General features: G+C 46.3%; 1 long non-coding RNA gene across 1 annotated transcript in view; it reads right to left on the bottom strand.

Moving 5' to 3' along the window:
• Positions 1 to 10,321: 10,321 nt before the first annotated feature.
• LOC148221796 (uncharacterized) overlaps positions 10,322 to 19,409 on the bottom strand; it is a 51,650-nt gene continuing 42,562 nt past the window's right edge. The window contains exons 2-3 of the long non-coding RNA XR_015807307.1: positions 16,000 to 16,053; positions 10,322 to 11,632 (exon numbers count right to left, since the gene is read on the bottom strand). This is a non-coding gene — a long non-coding RNA (uncharacterized LOC148221796). The remainder of the gene's footprint in view (positions 11,633 to 15,999; positions 16,054 to 19,409) is intronic.

The raw sequence follows: 19,409 nt of genomic DNA, 5'->3' as shown, positions 1-19,409 counted from the left end.
GGCTCCGGGCACGGCTCTGACGGACGGGAACCTCCTCCAATCCGCCGGGGACGCCGCGGCTGTTCGGGCCAATGGGGGGGAACTGAGGCTGAAGCGAAAGCGGGGGAAAGGCAGAGGATGCGAGCGAGAGGGAGGGACGGGAGGGATGCGGGGAGAGGGACGGGGATGGGAGCTGGGGAACAGGAGAGGAAAAGAAGGGAGCGAGGGGAAGAGGAGGAGGAGGAGGAAGAGGAGGAGGAGGAGGAGGAGGAGGAGAGGGATGGGGGAGGGAGAAGAATGGGGTGAGGAGAGAGCAGGGATAGGGATGGGGTAAGGGTTTAGGGTTTATAACATCAAACCCTCCCTATTTCCCGAGCCCCTGTGCACCTGCAGCCTCGCAGCCCCCAGGATCGGGCTGCCCACCCTCGACCAGGGTATCTCAGCCTCGCTGCACCCCCGGCAGGCTCATGGAGAAATTCTGGGATACATCCCTGCTCCAGAGCGAGGGGAAAACACTGCTGTGGCGGCAGAGAACAGCGACAGGATTTTGGTCTTTCCTCCAGCTATTGCTAGGGCTGAGCTGGCATAAAGCGAAAGTGCAGGAGCAGGTGCCAGGACATTATTGAACCCGGGACACAAACACGGCTATCGTGGCACTATCTGCATGGTTCGATACCGTGCCAGGCACTGTCCGGCTGGGCACGGCTGAGTTAGTGATTGCAGAGGATGCACAATCCCTCCAGACTTGAGGGAGTTAAGCAGGAAAGCTGTGGGACACCCCAAATCCCCTGCATTTGCGTTAACACCTTTGTTTGGGCGTTCTGCTTTGCTTTTTGGGAATTGCTGTCACAGTGGTTGGTTTGAGGCACAGAGGTGGCTCTTGAGCAGTTTCACAGAAGAGTCTCTGGATCAGAACCCACACCTGAGCACTCCACACCCTGCAGTACATAAACTGGGCAGGAAGAGTCCCAGCAGATGTGATGTGCACATGTGAGGCTCAGACCATGCAGCTCCTCATGCCCACCCGTGCAGCCTTTGCATCCCCTTTTGCATTTCTTCCAAGAGCTGTTCAACATCACTCGGGGATTTGGCTCGTTTCTGCATGCTCGCAGATAAATAATTCAGGCCTTGAATGTTTAGCTGCTGAAGTGCAATCAGCACTCCATTTCCCGGAGTGCACAGGATAACCTGGGTAATGGAAAAGCCCAGCTAACACTGCATGAGGCAGAGAAGGACAAAGATGTGAGCAGACATCTGACATCCAGCTGCCATGCTGAGCCCTGCCATCTCCTCTCCGTGCAGTGCAGGGACAGCAGTGTGACACTTTTCCCACAACTGCTACCAGAGCTCAGGGACACACAAGGGACCAAGAGCTGGGGCAGAGGCTGAGGCAGAAGCAGACCCAGCAGCTCCTCAGAGCTCATCTTGGGCTATGGTGATGTGCTGTTCACATCACTGCCTCCTCCTCATCTTCTCCAGGATGGCTCCAGAATGGAGCTGGAAGGTGCTGCCTTTTCGTGCCATCCTTGCTCCCCTTGGAGCTGGAGGTAGATGGGGTTCTTGTGGGGTTCGGTTAAATTGGGAGCTGTTGAATCTGCTTTTAAAGTAAAATGAAGTGTACGAGAGACTGTTTTTTTACAACAGGCTGTGGCCAGGAAAACCAGGAAACGTTTGCTCTATGTATACAAACTGATACTGCTTTATTATATACAAATCATTTCCTGCACAACAAAGCTGGGGTATTGTATTGACTGGTGCTGTGCAGCCACTGATGAATAAGGCCTTGTTTCAAACCCTTTTTATTCTAAATAAACAAGGTGGAAAAGACAACAGATGTGCAAAGGTGAAGCAGAACATCAAAGGCATCTGAGCTTGGGAACCCCTACATTTCTTGTTCCACGGTGCAGAGCTGAGGAATCGTTGGCTCTGGCTGCAGGGGGATGCATCCTGCTCCTCAGCTCAACTCAGCTCAACTCAGCTCAACTCAGCTCAGCTAAGCTCAGCTCAGCTCACTTCTCCACATGTATTTTAGTTCATTCTGCCTTGGCTGAAGTTGTCCTCAGAGGTGTAGAGTGACTTTTTGACTTAGTTTTTAGTGGGTTTTTTTGTTGTTGCTCAGCATCTTGAAGTACGTTACCTCCTGGGTGAGGAAGATGTAAAGATAAGGAGCTTCTGCTGTGGATTTGCATGAGCTAATAGCAACTGTGATAAGGTAACCAAGGGGGAAGGTGTGGCAGGACAGAGGTCGCCTGGAGGAAGTCTGGCTCCTAAAGTCTTTAATAGATGCTGGACAGGCACTGCAAATCAGCCTGGCCATCTCTGCTGATTCACTTGTAAATAAAAAGGAGTTTGTGCCACAGGCATATTTGTTTAAAGTCCAGTTTTTCAAAGCCTGGGGCTCAGCATGAGCCAATGCACACTTTGCTGTGTGAGTGGCACAAGGCTCCTCCAGAGCCTTTCTGGGCTCTTCTCAAAGATCTGTTATCCCAAAGATCCCAGGTGGCTGTTCTAAGGGATAGGAAAAGCTGGAATTTATTTCCCAAAGCACAGAGGTTGTTTTTCAAAGCATGGGGCCCTGTCACCCTCTGTCCATCCTTGGAGCTGCGAATTATCAGGGCAGTGACATTAATGAACAGTGACAAGGAAACTGGTAACTCTATTAGTAGTGTTATTACAAACATTATGATTATTATACTATTGTTATTATATATGTTATTTCCTCGAGTTTGGGGCACACTGATAATTTTAGTTTGCCTCAAACCTTTATTTTATGGATCATGCTAACACTTGCAGATATGCCTGCACCAGTTTTCATTCAATATTTCACACCGAGATGGATTTATGATGTGTTGTGCTCCTGTCAGAAGCTTTGGGAGTGTAAGCAGCTCTGGGCTGCCATTTTTTATAAATCTCCATAAATCATTAAAACTCTGGGGTTAATGAATGCAAATTCAGTGCCACAGCAGGAAAGACACTAGCTGGAAGCACTCCTGGAGTTGGAATCGCTCTGTCACGAGCAGATGTTGAAAAAGGTTTCTTCAAGTTCAGTCCTGTGAGCCACGTGGGCCCTGAGATGATCGTGACAATCTTTTGGCTAAATCGGTGCAGACATCAACCTTTTCAATGCCCATCAAATCCTGTTTTTCCAAGACCCACAGAGCTGACAAGGCAAAAAAGGGGAGTTGTTTATTCATCATGTGAAGTCCAGGCCTGGGAGCATTTACATTTTTAATATAGTTAAGTGTGCATGTATTTACAAGATTAAATTAACATAGCAACAAACAATTTATTTAAAGCCATAATGTCTCATATGGATTTCTGGTGCCCAAATGATAATTTCCTAATATTGCTGTTATAAATACTTCCATGATTCACATCTCCTGTTGCAGAACAAGCAGCAAATCTCCAGGAAGGAAGAGCAGATCTGGATTTTTTTTTAAATTTTTTTTTCAAAAGCAGAATTCTTAGATTTTTATTAAAAGTCTAATTTGAACCAGAAATTAATTTACAGGGAACATATAATAAATAGCAAATAAAAATGGGATTTTTCAAGATTGCTGGTGCTGGCTTGCAGTGAGAAAAGCACTTCTGAAAATCCTCTGCTGGGATTTTTACCAAACTTTTGTTATCCTGTTGTGAGACACTGCTGTCTTTGCAAACTGGACCAGCAGAATCTGTCCTGCTCAGTTCTGTGAGCTGCCTTCATTATTAGAAGAGCAAAGGTTCCTGTAAATGAAAGGTGAGCTAGGAGGTTTAAAGTGGCTGCTGATTAAGTAAGTGCAACTCGTGGCCGAGGCATCACAGAGACAAAAGTGTGACCGTGTTTAAGGGAGAATTATACAGATCCATGGGTGACATATGCATTGGTGGCTGTTAAACCCCATAATCTCTGTGCAGACCTCGAGTTCAGGGTGTCCCTGAGGTGCTGGTTGTCACTGGCCAGGGGAGTGAGTGTCCTGCTCTCACCCTCTTTATAAAACAATGGCACTGCCCCACCAGGCCTGGGGGTTATTGGGAAGCTATATTAGGAAATTTGTTGCTCAGCATGTTCAAAGTATGATGTGTTGATTTTAAAAGAGGCAAGGGAGAGCTGGAGATTCTCTTTGAAAGATTTCTGAAGGGTCTGAGCTCTTCTTCCTCAGATCTTTCCCCTTAGGTGATGTGCACACACTGCAGCCTTCCTTTCCTAAGAGAGAAACTGAAGTGAGTTCTCCAGCTGAGTTTTATTTGAAGGAATTATAACATTAAAATTTCAAGAACGATAGCAGAGTCCAAAGACACCATCATGTGAAAACACACTGAAGCCAAGTGCAGCAGCTGTAGGTGTGTTCCTGCAGACCTGAGCAGTGCGTGGCAGCTCCATGTCCCCACCAAGGACCTTTCAGCCTTAGCAGTTAAAAGGGAAATTTCACTATGGTGTGGTAAATACAATGCTTTTGTAACTGTTGCTTTTTGGCAGAAAGCAGCCCAGATTAGCAAAGCCACACCACTGGTGTGTTGTGGGTGCTGTTGCCATCATCTCCCCTGGCCCCTCTCAGGTCTGGCCCCATTGTTCTGGACAGGCTGTCAGCAGCTCAAGGGCTCCTTCCTCTGTCCCAATGTGCACAGGAGCTCCTCAGCTGCACGTGGGAGTGCTACAGAAGTGCAAACAGAAATTAATAGTAACAATATTTACCATCCAGATCATTGCATACATCATGTTCGGCTCCGAAATTTAAATTCTTTGAGCATAACCAACCTGCCAAGTTCTTATTTAGGAGGGACTATAAATCATGGCCTGTCTCCTGAGATGAAGGCTGGGACAAGGCATATGCTGCACCTTACCTCCATGGGCTGCTGGACCCAAAGCTCCACTCCGGGATGAGGATCCCCCCTTGGGGAGCTATGGGAATCTAGGATGAGGATCATCCCCTTAAGGAGCTGTGGGATTCCAGGATGAGGATCATCCCCTTAAGGAGCTGTGGGAATCCCCCAGCTTGGGGAGGCAGTGAGGGCAGAGTTGTGCCCCAGTCCTGTTCAGTTCACTGGAGGGAAAAAGCTATGAAGAATAATCAGAGAAAAACATGTGAAATCAGAGCAAACACTTTGTGGCATTGTGACAGCTCAGAATTCATCACGTTGTACCAAGAAGGAGTGTAAATGGGAGTGTGGGGAAAATCCCCTGCACTCGGGTCTGTGCCTCTTACCCACTCGCTGTGCTGTTGGCACCGTGTCCAGTGGGAATATTTGTCCTCATTTAGCAGCAGGACAAACTCCAGCACAGCAAGGAGGAGCACCCTGAGCTCTCACAGGGCACGGTGGAGGCGGCAGCATCTTGGAGAGGATCCTGGCAGCGCCTGCGGTGCGTGGGAAGTGTGGAGAGCACCAGCACAGGGGTTTGAGCTCTGCTTCCAGCTGATTTGCCACGGTCAACACAGTGTGTTTGTACTGCAAGAGGAGATCTGCTCATTAGAGCAACACCCTTCCTCTTTAGGTGTGTTTCTGAAGTGTAATCACCATCAAACTGCCCATTTAACGCTGCTCCTCTCTTGCTAGGAAGCTTGAGAAAGAGGTTATTTTCGGTCACCAAAGGTTCTACTTTTTATTTTAATAAAGCTTGATGAAAAAAACATTATAACTAAAGCATGGGCTTATAATTTCTTTATTTCATACTCGTTTTTTAGGTTCCTGTTGAACTAACTCAGTCTTTCAACTTTTTTTTGGTCATTGGCTTAAAATGCTGGCACAAGCATTGCTCCAGCTCTCAGCAATTTTCTCAGCCCAATGCCCCCTGCAGATTTTGGTAAATGCTGCCATTGCAGTGCAATGAGGTACAGAGGTTTATTGACAGATATCATCTGCCCGTGGGATCTGGGAGATGGTCAGGAGCAGCATGTGTTTGGGAAGAATATATTCCAGCATGATCTGTAGCATGCTTAGTTGGCCATATTGGAAAGATTTCCAGATAGCTATCGATTTTCCAGTCCTGTAATTAGTTCAGAGATTATAAACATAGAAAATATTGCTCCAGAAATTGATTTCTTTAATTGTTCATAGCACCAGAATATAGTGTGACTGCAAAGCACATCACATGCTTCCTTGCAGAGGAAGACTTTGAACTTTGGAAAAATATTATCCCTGGAAACATGGAAACATGGAGAAGAACTCACGAGGCTGATTCTATCACTATCTCATATAAGGCCGTGATAACTCTAGTCTTTTTTTTTTTTTTTTTTTTTTTAACCTCTAATTATCTACTGAAGGAAGATGTCTCTTATCTTCTTTTCTCTGGAAGGGATTTTTGGCCTTCCCTGGGAGGTGAATGAGCTGGTAACTCCTTCATGGTGATTCAGTGGCCTCATTGCACATCCAGGGTGGGGTGGCTGTTGCTTATGGAAAATAAGAGTAGAGAGATCCAGTAAAAACACAGAGTTTTTCTTCTAAAGAAGCTGTTATTTCTGTCTAGCAGGATAATGTCACATATTTCCTGTGGTGGCAAAGCCAGGAGACCCCAATGGAGGAAACAAGGGTACTGCAGTTAGGGAAGTTACTAGAATTATTTCATCTTATTGCCCAACTATGCCAGGCATTAAACAAATAAGATGAGTCACTTCTCTGAAGAACTTGCAAATTAGGAAGGTTGGGCAGAGGGTAAAATCCTCCAAAAATATAATTTCCACTTTACAGGAATTACATCTTCTGATGTAGTCACACAGGCAGTTGGAAAATTTGTCTACTGTGGGGTTTCTTGCAAAATCTGTGAAATTTCACGAAGCAAGATGTTCCTTTTTAAAGCTCCAAACCTAACAATAATAAAAATAGTCCAACTGGACAATCTGACTGGGTTGAGAAATTGCTTTTGCAGCTATATAATTCCCAAATAAACCCAGTCTCAGCATAACCTTGGGAAGTCTCAGGAGCTGAGAAGTGCTGCAGTTAAAGTAAATTTACTAAGACATTAATGAACCAGGGGCTGTCCCCTCTGTCACCCACGGCAGCTCTCGAGGTGAGTGGTGTCAGACCAAAGCATGAATTCTCCTCCTGCACATGCAATCATTGCAACAGCCCAGTTTTATTTTCTGCAGGAAAATGGTATCACTGGGAGGATCCTTACACAAGAATCCTATAGGAGAAAGAAAATCCTGTAGAAGGAGAGGAGGAGAAAATGCTGCTTTATTTATATTTACCCTTTGGGTATTGGACTAGATGATCTCCAGAAGTCACTTCCAGCCCCAAACATTCTGTGATTCTGTGGCTTTTTAACCTCTCCAAACAATTTTTTGGGTCACCTGTATTCCTGGGAAGCAGGATTTGGGGTATGGATGAGAGATGTGAATTTTAAGTGCTTCCTCTATCTCCCTCTGCTCTAGGACAGCTGGATTTGAGGAAAAATATGACGTGTTTCACCGCAAGAATATATCCAGTCTTCGTGTAAGTGAATCCCACTTCCAGGAGGGCAGAGTGGGATCCACGGGGTTTCTGGTATTTTGGGAAAGCATCATGCCCTTAACCGTGCACTTTTGGGATTAAGCAACAAGTAGACATTTTGGGAATTACGCGATCCCTTCCTGAGGTGGGAGGATTTGCGGGATGACTTTCGGGCATCTCTCAGTTCTCTTTCCCCCCGGAATTCCTGCCGGGATAAGGAGAGGAGCAGCTGAGTTAGCCCAGTCTCACTCTCCCATCTAGTGGTAAAACAAGGAAAAGTTGTCCAGGCAGAAAAAAAGAAACTTTAACTTTCTGCAGCCTTCGGAGGAGTATCACTGAGGGCTCAGTTAAAGCCGTGATCTCCAGCACGCTGAGGGTTGGGAGCTGGTCCAGAGGGACACACAGCAAAGTGCAAAGGTGGCTCTGAGTCCTTGCCCAGGTCCAGTGGGGTTTGGGATGCCCCTACTCTGGGAGAGAGCCATGAAGCAAAGAGGTTTGAGGGATACAGCCCAGGGGGAGCATAAATAAAAGCACAAACTTCTTGAGCAAAAGAACCTCCTAAACCACACGTGGAGGGTGAGAGTTGGAAAATTTTGCAGCTGCGTCTTCCCACAAATATCCTCTTACCGTCAAATAACCACATGTGAGCCCCACAGCTGCTCCACTGCCTTCTCAGAAAGGCCCCTGTGGTCCCCCAGAAAGCAGGATGAGGCCATAACCCGCAAAGGCCAGTGCACAGACAAGGTCAGGGACCCACAGGCATCCTCTCAGGAAATCTATTCTCGGAGCTGTGAGCTGGGGCTGCTCTGCTGAGCGTGGGGTGCAGAGCCCTAAACCTCTGCAGTGCAGCAGCCTCTCCTAGGAGGTGACTGGGGGAGGCTGAAGCATGGAAAGGTGGGTTACTCTGGGCTGTAAAGATGTGTTTTATTTCAGCCAGACACACAGAACTGGAGGGGAAGGGTTTCATGTCTCCCACAAAAATTTAAGAGGCTCAAGGTGATTCAGCAAATCGCCCCCACGTTTTCCATGAGGAGCTGGTGCAGAACCAGCTCAGTAAGGGCCAACCCCATGGGGATGTTTTTCCCCAGGTTGGGGAGGTGGAGGGGCTCAGGTTCAGCAGCCCTGGATTCAGGAGGCTGAGATTCCCACTCCAGTGTCCACAGCTCGGTTTTAGAGACCTGAGATGCAGAGTGGATGAACCCTTACAGAAGATTTATGTTCTCCTGTCAGATACAAGATTCGTGGTATTTCCTGGAAGGCTGCATGATGTTTCACTTTTAGCAAATAAGGTCAAAATCACAAGGGGGGAAAAAAATAGTCATCTCTCATGGATCAGCTGTTTGCCAACCCCAGAGGTGCAAGAGTTTGTCTCACATCTCTGTTCATATAAAAACACTTTCCTGGAGCAATGTGCTGCTAAACGTGGCTTTCCCGAGGGTGTCACCCACACAGTCTGCAGCACAAACAGCCTCAGCTGGGAAAAGATAACTCAGAGGAGTACGGGATTCACACCTACACTACCCGATTCTAAAAACGAAACAATAAGGAAAAAGGTACTGGGCAGGTTTGGACGGGGTGGGATCGGTCAGGTTAAAAGAAATCAGCAGGAGGTTCCTCAAGCAGCATCCCCATGATGCCAGAGGGGGATGCAGGCTGATCCAGCACCAGAGGCAGGGGAGATGGGGCCGGGGCACCTCGGGGGATGCCCGAGGCCGTGCTGGTCTGTGCTCATGGGGCTGGGCACGGTGCAGGGGGAGCAGGGTGGGCGCTGCCCGGGGATGCTGGCCCGGCTCAGCCACCGCATCCCTCGGATCCCGGCGCGTCGGGAGAGGGCAGCCTTAGCCACAGGCAGGTGAGGGAGGGAGGATCCGCACCCCTCCGGCCCAGCCCTGCCCGAGGAAAAGCTTAAAGGAGAGCGTTTAAGTGCCCAGTGTGGAAAAGGGGCTTGTTCATATGAAACATGAAGGCACTGGTGCTGCCGGGGGTCGGGCACTGTCCCGGCTGCGTCCTCGGGGATGTCCCAGGACGTGATCCACATGTCCGAGCTGGGGGGATGAAAGAACACCTGGAGCAAGGCTCACTGTGACCTGTTGCTCCAAAATCTCCTCTCCACCAGACTGGTTGACATAAATCAGGTTTTCCTTTTTCACTGCAGACCCCCAGGCTCATCCATTTGGCTGCAACAGCTTCACGTGTGCCACAGCCTGGGGACCCACCTGGGACAGCCTCGGGACCCACCTGAGATATCCTGGGGACCCACCTGGGACATCCTGGGGACCCACCTGGGACATCCTGGGCTTGCAGCTCCACTGACTCACCCACAAACTCTCCCTGGAAAGTGTGTTCCCTGCTACAGCACAAAGAAAAAAAAATAAAGATAAAAAAGAAAAAACTTAATGAAAAGCCAAGCTGGAAACGTTGAAGCACAGTTAATGCTAGTGCTGTGATGCTTCATTTGAGCTGCAAAGAGAAGATAAAGTTCTGCCTCCCACCAGAGATGTCACTGGGGAAAATGATTCCTTCCTTCTCTAAATGGCATCACATTGTTTCTTCTTTGCAGCTGGCTGCCAGCTTGGTGTCACAGCCTGTTTTTCCAGGACAATAATCTGGTTAACCGGCAGTAGTGGTGCACTCCATCCGATCTCCCTGCCACCCTCCCCAGATAAGATCACTACAGAAGATATTCAAAAATAGATTCACCTAGGAAAGAAGAATAAATAAAGGTTGCTCTTGGCATGTGAATAGCTAATGAAGACCCACTTAGCAGTCTCGGCAGACTCATCAGCCTCGGCGCTGAGCCTTGATTGTGTGTCTGCAGCTCCGTTCCTCCTGTCTGCTCATTAGACCCAGGTCAAACGAAGCACACACAGACCGTGGCAGAAATGCTAAGAACCAATGGAGATGGTCATAGTGGTGACCCATTCCAGCCGGGAAATTACAGGTTAGAAATTTTCATTGCCTGTTCCATGGAGCTGTTTCAGCCAGCAGCCAGGGGTAGGTCACTTCTAATTCCCAAGGGTGAGATCCAGCCCATCACATCTCTCGTTTACCTGGACAGTCCTGCATGGGGAGCGCTGGGGCACATTTTGGGGCCGTTCAGGATCCAGTGTGCTGGTGCTGCCCTGGGTGCAAATGCAGCAGATGATGGTTAAAGGGGTGACACATCTGCTTGGCACCCATCTCCTGGGAGCAGCTCTGAAGTGACTCCTCATTCTCCTTTGCCCAGAAAAACTCTTCCCTCTTAGCATGAGATGTTTCAACCAGCTGTAGAGTCCTGTGAAACTGTAGTGAATAATATACATAGATACACAAGGAGCTCTATAAATATAGGGAATCTTCTAACAGGATTTTCTACTTAAACACCTTAGGACACTGATTTCTCCTTTTCCTAAAACCAAACCTGATCAACTCAGGCACTGCAAGGTGAAGTTAGTTTTAATATTATATTTGCTAATAACCTGGGAAAGAAGAAAGGGAACAAAGTAAGGAAGAGCAAAGCAGCCTGCTCCTGCCTCACCCTGTCTTGATTGTCTGTCACTGAATTGTGGCAGTGCATAAGATGGGAGAGATGCAGAGGTGTGAAGCACCATTGCCAGAGGATTCTGGTGCAGTCTGGATTATGTTGGTGTAAAATCTGCTCTGTTCTACTTGTCTGTGCTCTGAGACCTCCCTGACAGTGATTACTCACAGAACATTCCATCTTCTCTCCGTTCCTAACCTAACAAACCATCCTTTTCTCACCAGTTCTGGGTCAGAGGAAAATGTTGTTATTAGGTTACCTCTATTTTATGGTCTCTTAATTATTTCCACCTCTGTGATTACACTAATTAGCTAACTGGTTTCTAATGGCTGTACAGTAGCTTGCATTACACTTTCATTAATCACACCCTTAGCCAGCCTAGTTAAGAGTCCCTGAATTTTTTGTGTTATGATTTGAAATTAAATGCAAAAGTAATCTGAAGGGGGGAAAGGAGTCAATAGGACTTGCAGCTTGGCAAAAAGCCTCTTTGATATATTTAGAAATGTTATGATTCACAAGAACTCACCAACCATTTACTTAGTGTCTATAAAAAATAAGAAAAAAGGTAAGTCTGAAGTTTTCAATCACAACTGTTAAAGGCTCCTTCTCACTTTCTTTGATTGGAGGCAGTTGACTGACACATTCAAATGGGATCAAAAATAAAACAACTGACAACACATCTCCTCCATGCTGATGGCTGTGACCGAGCACTCGCTGCAGCTACACCTAGGACAAAACAGAAATGAAAATCAAAGAGGAGGTTGACTTTTCACTGCTGGAAAAACATTACTCTGACAGCTCTCAAGACCTTCCTGTAAATCCTTGCCTGGGGAGATTATTTGATGTGCTAAAGGACTTCTTAAAATAATCAAAATTAAGAACAAAGCATCTCCTGCTGAATAGATTAAATATCTGCACAGGGGAATGTTCTTCATTGGCTATGATGGAAAGTCAGAATAAGAATAAAAATAATATTAAAATAATGTTTTTATTTTTAGTATCATTATTGACACCTATGTAACAGGAGAAGTTCAAAAGGCTTTACAAATACCAATAAATTAATTCTGCCAACTGCTGCATATCAGGCACCCAGTTCAGTGAGGTGCTTTACTGCAGCACAGTTTTAGTGAGCACTAAGGAAAATGTTTTGAGGAGGTGGGATAAGGGTGACAATGCTCTTGCCCGCCAGAGTGTCTTTGACAAGGAGCAAGAGGCAGAGAACCTTCATTTCCTGGAACTAAGAGGCTGAAGAGGCCCCAAGACAAACAAACCATTAAATAGGAAAAAAAGAAAGTAATAATAATACAGAGCAAAATTTTGCTTCAGGGAAAAATTTCTACTTGGTTTTAGCACAGATGTTGATATTGCACACTCAGAATTGGCTGTGTGGAAGCACATTATTAGATGGTGCACGAAAGCAGAGAGCTGGATTTGCAAGGGAGGAGCTAAAGCACTTAAAAATTAAAAGGCATTTTAAAAATGCCTCCTGAAAGGCATCTTCTCTCTGAACGGGAAGTTATGAATAGAGAGACTGAGCTTCCCCGAATCACAGAATCTTGAAGTCAGAGTCTGTCAAGCAGGTTTCCAACACTTTGTTTCAAGAGAAGGGAGCTCTGTTGGGAACTCTGCAGATCCCCTGAGGGCTCCTCTGCGTGTGGAAAGGCTGTGCCTGGCTCAGCTCTCAAAGCCAGCCTGGCTGGGAGCTCCTGCATCACCTCACCTGCAGATGTGTGCTCTCGGGAGCACACCTGGAGCAGGGATCTGCACCGTGCCAGATTCCCCAGGGTGAGCTGGTCCCAGACCCCGCTCCTGCCTGGTGCCTGCACCTCTGCACGTGAATTCCACACAGCACCCTCAGGAAGATCCCACAAAGCACAGGGACATGCTTTTCAAACAAATGAACACCATTTCAGAGCTCACACCCCTCGAGAGGAGGGAGTCCTGAGCCGAAGCAGAGCATTTTGGGCCTCGTGCAGGTGAAGGTGGCACAAAGCGAGGCTCAAGCACCAAGGGGATCGCTCTGCACTTTGCATATTCCCTCTGTGTACCGGGCTGGGATTTCTCATTTCATCCATAATTCATGGTTTGCTGCAGAGACTCCACAGAGGCAGCACAGGACCTCAGCCCTGATAACAAGGGAAAGGCAGAGTTGCTTTTGTTGCCAGACTGCAAACTGTAGAGCTTGGGTCCAGCCAGCCCCTCCACTTCATCCCAATTAACCTGTAGGCAGAGGTGTGAATAAACAGTGAAACAAGGGCTATTTGCCCCTACAGATGAGTGGCTACTGCCCACGCTGACCCCCCCATTCGGGCTTTTAGTAGCCAGGAGAGGCTGTGCCCAGCACAGCACAGGGCTGGTGCTCCTCCTTTTTACACGTGTCCATGTGATTGCCAGCCCAGCTCAGTGTTTGATGCCCCTGCCCTGCTGGATTTTGGGGCCAGGCTGCTTTTCTTTCCCAGCTGGCCCTGGCAGTGCTGAAGGGTGGCAGACCTTGCAGTCCCTGTGCACAGGGAGGTCACTGTGCCATGCCAGCAGTGTCACACACTCAGAGCAGCCCACGCTGCCTCCCAGGGCTATAAACCTGCCTCCTCCAGCCCCACTGCCTTTCCTCTCCATAACACACAGACCAAAACACCCAGCTTGTCAGAAACGAAAGTGTTCGGGGAGATTAAAATGTAAATGTTGCACTTGGCTTTTCGAAGGGGGTTTGATATTTTGCTTGTGACTCTGCGAGGAAATAGATTTTTGATAACTCTGCGGAACTGCTGCTGCCCAGCCACTGCTGCAAACAGCCAAGACCTTAATAAATAAATTCTCTGTCAGGCAGCTCTGAAAACCAACTTGCTGGTGGTTTGGAGAAATATTGGGAATTTCAAAGCAGTCTTGCACAAGGAGACCTGTAATTACAGCAGCCTCTCCTACACTGCCTGCGTTTGGGAGGAGAGGGGGAATGCACAGTGTCCTCCTTGACAGTGCTGGCAATAAACACTGTATATTATTTTTTACTACGTTTATTAACTTGAAAATATGGGGAAAGGGCCATGTCAGGTGTCATGCTTTGCACTAAGTATCACCCATGGATGGGACACTAAAACAGAATGTGAAAATAATTCAGAGAGAATTCCTAGCTGGCTTAGCTCTGGCTTGCAATCTCATCTCCTTGGAAAATGTGCAAAAAGATCTGCCTGAACCCAAAACTAGGTCTCTCTCGAGGCAATTTTTTCCCTTAACTTTATGTGATGGATCCAGGTCTCTTTTCTCTGACTCTCTGAGTCTTGCAGAACCTTGAACTGCCCTCGCACCCAGCACCATGCACAGCTCTGGCTCTGTGCTGAGACACATGACACCATGGCCTGTGCATTATCCAGGCACCTTGTTGATCCAGACTGCTGTAAACACTGGGGAAATTCAGGGAAAAAGAAATTAAAAGGAGTTTGCTGACTTTCTCCTGACCACCACCAAAGCTCTTGTTCCCATACCAGTGCAGCCAGAAGTGAGCTGCTGGGATTTTTGCATCCCCAGTCGGGACACACTGAAATAGTTGAGCCTCAGTATAAGTTCTTGGCACGAGGCTCTCAGTAGAAAACTATGACCATATACATATTCACAGCTTTATTACTAAAAGGCTTGATGAGTTTAAATTAACCTTTCTTCCATAATACATGTAATAACCTGAATATGACCAGTGCACAAGTAGACCAGCAGTGCTCGGAAATGATCAGCAAGGCAAGAATCACTCACAGGATTAATCTGGAAAATAGTTTCAAACAATTGAGATCTATATGAAAATGAACAGACCACACATTAATAGAGCCTGAGCCTGCTCTGTAAACTTAGCTACTCACTTTTTATCCCTAAAGTAAACCAGGAAGAGTAATGTATTTATAGCCTCTTGACGTAAGTAGCCTCAGTGAAATATTGTATGTAATAAATATTCTGCCATCTCCGAGAGCCTACAGGACAAAGCAGTACCAAGGTACTGCAAAGGCAAACTGTATGTGGCTAACGAGTCTTGGTGAGCTGCCAGCCAGCTGAAAACACTGAAATGAGAGAAAGCAGTGAAAATATAGACTTTATTAATATAGGAGTGAGTTTTATTAACACAACTGCAATGCAAGGTCAGTGGGTAAGGATTTTTCCCTTTCAGCTCTGCAGGGCATCTTTAATCATTGCTTTCAACCATCACCTTGGAATTTGGTCAGCTCTGTGCCAATGTTTTGTTGTTTGTCAGTCATCTCCACTGTTTTTTTCCCCCTTTCCTTGCTGATGCAAAGATCATAAGATCTTGGCCCTTTTCCCCTATCCCATGCTGTCAGCATTGCTTTTTATCCAATTACAAATTACACAGTGCATCTGCATTAAACCAAAATGTGTTCATCACTAATTTTAAATAAGGATGTCATTTGTAAATGCTTTATTCATAATTAATGGAATTATTACTGGGTGCAGCCACATTCTTCATCCATGTACTGTAAGATATGTTGTAAAGTGCATTAGTAAAAAGCTTTATAGATGAGGATATGACAACCCGACTGTGAAGCATATTACGTGATGTACTATGGCTATTGTTGTAACAATCTTTATGCAAGATTTTAAGCTATCAGTCAGCCAGGGGCTGATTGATAGTGTAAATGTTAATAATTAATAATAGGATAATGTTGATAGCTGTGATTCTATGATGAGTATGGATTTTTTTAGTTAGTATTATGCTAATATGCATTATTCACTGAATCATAAAATCACATTAGAGATGAGAAGGTCCCTCTGGCTTTCCCCATTCATATCACTGATGAGTCAATGCTGCTCCTTCCTAACATTTCCAAAGCAGCTTTTCTCCTTTGCTTTTCTGCATGAAATCTCTAGGTTAAGAAGTGTATTTTAAAACAAATTTAGAGCCCTGAATATGTGCTTACCAGATGATGTGTAAAGGCATGGCCTTCAGGAGAGGAGTACAACAAGCTGGAGGCATGGGAGACAGAGGACATGAGGGACCTTCTCTATGTTTACAAGAAAATAGTTTAAAATGAAGGAATTGCCACTGCAAATTAAAACCAGAAACCTGCCAGCAAGTTAAAACCATCAGGCACACGTACCTTGTGCAGTGGCCACAGGAAGGTCCTCGGGCTGATGAGCAACAGGTAACACAGCTGGGATGTCAAGATGGAGACACAGGAGAGACAGAAGCAGAGAGCTGTAAAGTGGCTCCATAGTGATGTCACTTTTTTTTTTTTCAGCTGACATTATCTTTTTTAATATCCACTAGACAGGATGAAAACAGGCATTATGTCATGTGGGGGGAAGTGAATGTCGGTTTGCCGCCGGGCACAGACTCCTCAGAGGATGTGAAATGCCAATAGCAGCCTCCAAATCAGGATTTCGAAATGGATGTGGTGTAATGGTCCTGGGGATGTGCTGGATTCCAAAGTCCCCAGCAGGGAAATCTCCCCTTCCCCACCCAGCAGGATTGTCTCCATCGCCCGTCTCACGGCCGCCCTCGCAGGACCAGAGATATAATTTTGCCTTCTCCAGTTTCAAAGCCTGAGATTCAGGAGAGCTCCTTCCTGGTCCTCAGCTGGTTGTAGATAACCTAAGCCAAAGGCATCAGATATGCTGAGCTCACTGGCATTTTCCTGCTGGCATGGTGTCCGACAAGGAAGGGTGTGCTCCACGCACCCCCTTAATGACATTTTAATTCCTTAAATTGTGCTAACACCCACCCAGCTCTCTGGCAGTGCAGGAACACAGCTTATGGACTAGTGTGAGAGCCATGTTCAGGGAGAGAGGAAGTGCTAGTTAGTGCAGGAATTATCTTTTTAAGGAAATTATTACTGGTAGCTTTTTCTAGAGAGATGAGAGTGCTCGGAGCTGATCACTGATTATCTTTCCCATCCCTGCTCCCTCCCCACCTCTTGGACATTGCGTTTGGCTTTTCAACGTTTTTATTTCAGACAAATCCGCAAGCACATTTCCAGGTGGATGTCACCAGGATCCACTTCCTCCCAGCCCACAGACAGTCTGTCTCTTATCTCACTTACATTAGTATCAATTATTTACAGCAGGAATGCTAAATCATGAAAACCAAGTTGCAGCAAAGCTCTGCCTTGGCTGAGTACCCCACACTGTTGCAGCACCCTGAGCCCCTGTGCTACTGGTACTTGGCCTTGAAGAGCACCAGCCATGAATTTCTTCCCCTTTCAGAGCTGCAGAGTAGAGCAGTGTCTGGGCACCCACAGCCCATGTTCTTCACAGAGATAAAAATCCTGAGGGTGCTCATTGGACAGCATGTCTGTAGGGAAAGCTTCTCCATGGTCACTAGGTTTTGGAGCAGCACAGTGCTTACCAGAAGGTTTCTTTTGCTTCTTCTTTTCCCTCCTTCCACAGAGGCTTTGTGACACTTGAAAGTAACGTTTGGGGGAAGGAGCATCTCTGATCCATGAGTGATGGGGCTGACTCCCCAAAGCAGGGTGCAGCCAGCCTGCCTGGAGGCTCCCCACCCCTTTATGGCACCACAGAAGTGTTATTGCAAATTCCTTATTTCTCCTTCTCCTTCTCCTGGGTACAATCTCCCTTCTGGGAGCCCATAATCTGGGGAGAAGCTCTTTCCCCATGACGTTTGAATGAGGGTCTCACATGCAGTCACTGATGAGTTCCTTAAATGACTGAGTGCATAAAGGCTTTAAAAAAAATTTCCATGAATAGTATTTAAACATGACTAACTAAAATCTCCATTAAATGGGAGTGTTATATGCCTTAGGACAGTATAAATGCAAGTGTCTGGGCTCTCTTCATGTCCTTACTCTTTAGAAGTGTTTTACCTCTGTTGGTAAGTTCACCACTAAGTGAGGTGATGCTTCCACCCTTGACCTTGGTTGAGTGCCTACATTTAAATTTCCAGTAATTCTCAATATATTTTCAGATATATCCATGCTTGCTCCAGAGAAGCTGTATTTTCCTAGGTTTTGTTCCTTACCCTGCACATTGCCATATTGTTCATTACAACTCACAAAAGTGAAAAGAAACCCCTGAGGAAAAAAAAAAAAAAAGAAAAAAAAGAACAAATAAACCCTTTGAAACCTGATTGTTTCTGAAAATATTCAGAAAGTGAGGAGACCTCCTAAGCACAGACCAGAGCAGATCCAGGGATAGCAAGGTGGTTACCCCTCAAGACCCAAGCTAGTTCTGAGGTTGCAGTGCTCCAAGCCTAGAACACAGATCCTTAAAGGCATCCTCCACCCACCAGTGGCCACTTCAGCTCTGGAGGGATGATTTTTTGAGCCTCCCTGCCTGTGTGCAGTGGCTGTGCTCCATGATGGGGAGCTGAAGGGCAGGGCTTGCCTTGGTTGGAGTTTTCCATGGCTCAGCAGGTGCTGCTGGACATGGAAACCTTCAGCCAAAGCAGAAGTATGACCCTTATCTGGTGCTCTGCTGTCACCCATGGGTGTGATTTTGGGGACACAGGGATCGCAGGGATCACTCCTGGAGGGGAGGATGGAGAAAAGGAAGGATGTTTTAATTCCAACCTGCAGTAAGTCACTTCATTAGCCCTGACCCTGTTTGACCCTTTTACTGTTATATCAGCCTAACTGTTTATTTTCCTCATAACACTAAAACCAAATCGATTACCTTTGTCTCAAAGCCCTTTATGTGTCTTGGCGCCCAGGAACAGCCCTGCTTTTAGCAAGGGGCCTGATGCAAATGAAATCTTTGGGAAATAGGAACACTTTGGAGCAGACACTAAGTCGACCTCCCAATCTTCCTCCTTTTTTTCCCTCTTAAGCTTCATCTATTAAAAAAGAGAAACTGTATATATTTTTAAATTAGCTGTACAATGCTATCTCTATAAATGTGCATGGTGTATCTTTGTTGTATACATCTATACAATCAATAACTGTGTCTTGCTGGGGATTTAAATATTAGTCTTCAAAATCCACGTCTAGAGCACCAGATTTATTTGTAGGAAAACATACCCTTTCCTGCTTAAGGAAGAATATTAATTATAGATGCAAACCCATAAATCTTGTGGCTTTAGGTGAGATATTTGCTGGATTATAAATATGAATTGGAGATGAAGGTCCTGCTCTTCCTATTATTGCTATTATTATTATTACTTACTGGTTATTATTTTCTCTATGATCTGTATCTTCAGGTGGGTCAAACACCACTGGGGAATGGGGAGCTAAGCCTTCAAAGGGTGCACACATGTTGAATTCATTAAAAGGTTTTCTCTCCCAGCCTTGCCCTCTGCTGCATTTTGCAGCCAGGCGAGTCATTAAACACCCTGTTCAGGTGCCTTCCCCTCCTCTCCAGCCTGCTTCTGGTACCTCATTTCGTTGTGCTGCTTTTGCCTGATCATATCAAGCCCCCTAATGTTTATTAATGTCACCCCGTGCATCCTATTGAAAATGTGCTATTGTTTCCCGGGTTCTGCTTCAGCACCAATCTCGGAAAGCAGCCAAACCAGGAGCCACTGGGGACCCCAATATCACCCAGAGCTTTGTCGTAG

The sequence above is a fragment of the Sturnus vulgaris genome, chromosome 17 (genome assembly GCF_052056855.1).
Source record: "Sturnus vulgaris isolate bStuVul1 chromosome 17, bStuVul1.hap1, whole genome shotgun sequence".
NCBI classification, from domain to species: Eukaryota; Metazoa; Chordata; class Aves; order Passeriformes; family Sturnidae; genus Sturnus; species Sturnus vulgaris.
This window is presented reverse-complemented; position numbering and strand designations above follow the sequence as displayed.